This window comes from Galeopterus variegatus, unplaced genomic scaffold, assembly GCF_000696425.1.
Source record: "Galeopterus variegatus unplaced genomic scaffold, G_variegatus-3.0.2 Scaffold413, whole genome shotgun sequence".
Classification (NCBI taxonomy): Eukaryota; Metazoa; Chordata; class Mammalia; order Dermoptera; family Cynocephalidae; genus Galeopterus; species Galeopterus variegatus.
In genome coordinates this window covers 352,679-358,000 of record NW_007726524.1, presented here as the reverse complement: position 1 = coordinate 358,000, position 5,322 = coordinate 352,679, and positions in this window count along the sequence as shown.

Here is a 5,322-nt window from a genome sequence, read left to right as displayed (position 1 = left end):
ACACACACACACACACACACACACACACACACACACACACACACACACAAACGGGGGGACGGGGGAAGAAGACATAATTGCAATTCCTTAAAGTTGATATGACAAGTGAACAAGAAGGACATTGTTGGGAGGGAGCGGGGTGAGGGAGGAAGGAGGGGAGAGGAAGAAGGGAGGGAGGTTTTGGTAATGGGCCACAATAATCAACCACATTGTATATCAACAAAATAAAATAAAATAAAATATTTTAAAAAATGAAATGAGTAAAATGAAAAAACATGTATAAAGTAAGGTTTGCTAATAATCAATAAAAACCTTGACAAGATGTTACAAGGGACACTCAGCGCCCCCACCACCGTTAGTCTTTGCGACATGGTTATATGTGACAGAGTCCCAACTTTAGCCTTGGACTCCGTGTTCTGAGATCATTTTGGGGCCAAGGCAAAAGCAGGGAATTTTGTTTGGCTAGCATCACAAAGCTGACTTGATGTTAAAAATTAAATTTTTCTGATTATGAAAACAAGAGCTACTTGTTTTCATGTGGTATATAGTCTTTTGTATCTGTACTTGTTTAGAAATACAGGTGGAGGTTGGTGAATAGAAAAAACAAAACCACAAATCACTCATGATTTTGTTTTTCAAAGGCAATCATTTTTTTTTCTAAAAATTTAGACAAAAGTTTTTTTTTTTTTTTTGTTACCAGTAAGGGAATCGCAACCCTTGGCTTGGTGTCACCCGCACTGCGCTCAGCCAGTGAGCGCACCAGCCATCCCTATATAGGATCCGAACCCGCGCTGCTGTGCTCCCAGCGCTGCACTCTCCCAAGTGAGCCACAGGGTCAGCCCCAAAAGTTTTTTTTTAAACATTATTGTGTAACTAGTTTCTCAAGTGAGGGACAGGTAGGGAGGTGACTGGGACGTGGGTGGGGTGGGGAGAGGGAGTAGGAAGCTGGTCTTAGGCAGATGTTCTTGAGCAGGAGCCCCAGCCAGCTGGCCAGGGAGCCTGATTTGAGGCTGGTGACCACCCTAACATCCAGGTACCTCTCCCTCTCTCTAGACCTCTGTTCTCAGTGTGCACCAGCACAAGCTCTGCCCTTGGCATCTCCGCTATTAGTAGAATATTGCAGGGGCATTAAACAAATGAAGAAGTGCATTTTCTATTTATTTTTATAGCAATGGTTGGAGGTAGGGACCTTTTTTACTCCCATTTTATAGATGAGGAAACCGAGGCTATGTTTGCTATGAGTGCGTATGTGAATTCTGGCACGATTTGTTATAATTAAGATGGGAATTGATTTAAGTGCTGTTGCTCTGGAGCACACTACAGGGACACCCAACCCAAACTAGGGGAATCAAAAAGGGGAGCTCAGGGCCGGCTCTGTGGCTCACTCGGGAGAGTGCACGCTGAGGCCGCGGGTTTGGATCCTATATAGGGATGGCCGGTGCGCTCACTGGCTGAGCATGGTGCAGACCACACTGAGCTGAGGGTTGTGATCCCCTTACCGGTCCAAAAAAAAAAAATATGGGGGGGGGGAGCTCAGAAAGACGGAACAGGAATGGGCTATGTGAAGAGGCTGGGGCGTAGAAGGAGATCTAGCTCCCTGGTATTTTGTACAGTGAATTCTCTGGGCTAGAATGCGAATTCTTTGTGGGAGGTTCACATTCTCTTTGAAATCTTCACAATGCGTGTGCAAAATTGCACTGATCATAATGGCAATTGAGTCGTCTAGAGGACAAATCTGGGTCCATCATTAGCCTCAACAGTGATTCCTGCAAATTACAAATAGTCCCTCTGGGTGTAGATGACAGGCACAAAGGAAAAGGACATTCTCTCTCTGCGTGGAGTAAAAGGCCCCCCCACCCCAGACACTGCACTAGGGTCTGCAGTTTTGGGCTTGGCCACCACTTGTCCCCTCGAGTTGGGGTGTTGTTCAGTGTACTCCATTCACACCGATGCCAATCAAATCCTTCATCATGTGCTCTAGATTCCCTGCTCATATCCCCTGAATACAGTGACCCCATGTCTCCTATGCTTGCATCCCTGACACCAAGGAGGGGTAATAAATGTCTGTCCCATTGGCATGAAGGTGTAATGACCAACACAAGATCCTTTCCAAGAGTGGGTTTTGATGGCGGCAACAGGAAGCAATCCCTGAAGGCCCCAAGTGCTTGAAGGGGTGGAAAGAGAGAGATTCTTAAGCTGAGCAAAGGAAGTAGAGATAGCCAGACATGGACTTCTCCTCCTCCCCAGAAAAGCCCAGAGCAGCCTTGCTTAAAACTGCCCCTCCTTGTTTCTGTACCTTGAAAATAACTTCAGGGAAAATGACTTTATTTATCCCTCATTATTTTTATGTGACTAATAAATTATAAATAAGTCCAGTACTCCTTCCTAATAGCAATTAGAATAAACAATAAGAATCATTTCAGCTGCCTGACAATGAAGGTTCTAATGAGTGAAATGGAAGTTTCATTATGAAGGTTTGGACAATTCATTAGTTGGAAGCATAAGCACTTTAAAAAATAACTAGTGAAGTCTTTAACTAAATTATTTCAAATAAAACAAAACAATTGAACAGGAGAGACAGATGCCAGAAATAGGCCATATTCTTCACAATACAGGGAAAACTTGCCGAGAGAAATCTTTAAAGCGATATAAGAAGAGAGAGTCAGAATGATTTGAAATCTTGCCATCACAGAATGGTACAAGCTTGACTAATTTTGCCAGTCTATATAGACAGCTCCATAAATTTTTACAGCTGTACATGCTGTGTAGCCCCACTCAAATCAAGAACTAACACATCTCTGTTTCTCCAGAAAGTTCCTTGTGTCCCTGATCTGCTTTCTATCACTATAGGTTAGTTTGCCTGTTTAGGTTAGTTGTCCTATATAGAACTTCATATAATGGAATCATACGGTATATAGTCTTTTGTATCTGGCTCCTTTCACTCAACCCAAAACCATTGGTATGGTTTGAGTGTTTGTCCCCTCTGGAACTCATGTAGAAACTTAATGCTTAATGTGAGAGTGTTAAGAGGGTGGGAAATCTGACTGATATTTGAGAGGTGGGGCCTTTAAGAGGTGATTGCAAAGCCCTCATGAATGGATTAATTCATCCATGATGAATGAGTTATCACCGGAGTGAAACCGGTGGCTTTACACGAGGAGAAAGAGAAACCTGAGCTAGCACACTCTAGCCCCCTTGCCATCGGACGCCCTGTGCTTCCTCAGGACACTGCAGAGAGTCCCCACCAGCAAGAGCAGAAGGCCCTTGACAGATGCACTCTCCCAACCTTGGACTTCTCAGCCTCCAGAACAGCAAGAAGTAAACTTAGTTTCTTTGTAAACTACCCAGGTATTCTGTTGTACGCAACAGGGAACAGACTAAGACAGCCACGTTGTTGCACATATCAGCAGTTCACCCCTTTTTATTGCTGAGAGCGATTTCATGGTATGAATATACCACAATTCGTTCATCCATTCTCCTGTCGATAGACATTTGGGTTATTTCCAGATTTGGGCTATTATGAATAAATCTGCTTTAAGCATTTTTGTACATGATTTCGTGGACATCAAAACTCCTCCCTAGGAGTGGAGTTCCTGCATCACTGGGTGGGGTATATAGACTTTTATTAAACACTGCCTCCTGATGGTCTACTCAGTAGTTCTTCTCTATATTATCACTTCATAAATGCTTATTGTTGAACTCAGACTTTACCCACAGACAAGACTCACAGAAGAACTTAGAGTAATTTAACAATCCCATATCCTTTGGTTTCCTCGTGACCAGCTCTACAAGTTTCATTTTAATTAAGGAAAAACTGATAAATGCATCAAATCGTCTTGTCATCAAATTTGCTTATACGTCTGCTAGGGGTTGAGTTTAACAAAATCAAAGATGATGTTTTACCCAGCACATGCTCATAGGAAGGCACCGAGCAGAGCCTGCTTTCCGGGCGAGGCCCGCAGGACCCGTCCCTGCCGCGGAGGCCGCCGCTCGGGCTTCCTTGCGCGCAGCGCCACCTAGCGTCGGCCGGGCTCGGGCCGGCTTCCTCAGCGCCTCCTGAGCGCGACCATGGACAGCAGCCAGGGCCAAGCGAAAACACCACGGCCCGCCGAGATGTCCCTCCTTCCCTCAGTCTTTCCCGGCCCTGCCTGCCTGGGCATCTCTGCCAGGACTGAGTCTCATTTTAAAAGTCCTTCAGGAGAGCCAGAAAGGGAACTGACACGTTGAGAACCCACTTTTCTTGGAGTAGGTGCTCCAGGTTGTGGGGAGTTATACATTTTATCCTCCAACAAGCCTGTGAAGCAGCTGATTCCGTATTACAACGGGGAAAATGAGGTTCAGAGAAGTTAACTATTTTTTCCCAAGGTCACACAGCCATTCCCGAAAGACCAGATCTGAAACTCATCACTGGCTGATTCCTCCCAGCACAACAGCATTTTTCAGGAGTCTGATGACCGCCCCCTCCCCCACCCCGCCGTTTATTTCCTCTTCTCAAATTCCCACTTTGTCCTGCTCTCCTAGGATGCTCATAAACTGTGGCTCCTCCTGCTTTAGATGCTGCATGGTGCAAGGTTGGGAAGGAACCCCAGTAGACCCTTTTAGATTGTGGCTTCTTCCCCCAGTCATCCCTCCTGAGTATCCTTCAGACACAAGCCAATTGCAGGGACAGATTTCCATCGTTCTCTGCCTGTGACCTGTAGCTCTTTGCTTGTGGGAAAAAAGGAATTTTCTGGGATTTGAGAAGTTTTGGTACTTTAACTCTATTTTCCCCTGAAGTGATGTTTATAATTAAGCAAGTAGAAAAATAAAAATTGTAGAGCAGGAAAGGTCCTTGAGACCCACTTAGTTTTGGAAGTGCAAGATAGTGAGACAGGAAGCAGAGTGTTTAGGGAACTTGTTAAGCATGACTTTCAGGTGTGGACATCAGAGCCAGGATGGGTCACCATATTCTGAGCTGTCTAGGGGCAATCCCTGTGTGGGGAGGGCATAGAGGGTGTCATGGGGGAGGGGGTATATGATATATAACCCGATTAGAGGAAGGCGTTGTTTCAGGGTTGGAAGGAGGGTGAAAAGATATGCACTTACAGAAGTGAAATTTGAAGGCAACAGTCACCTGTCTGCATGAAACAGTCCTCTGTTGAGGGGGCCTTGAGAGTCCACAGATGTGTCTTTGATCAATCAGTGTAAGGGTGCTTTATTATGGACTGAATTGTGTCCCCCCCAAATTCATGTGTTGGATTCCTAACCTGCAGAAACTTAGAATGTGACCTTATGTGGAGACAGGGTCTTTACTGAGGTAGTTAACTTAAAATAAGATCATTA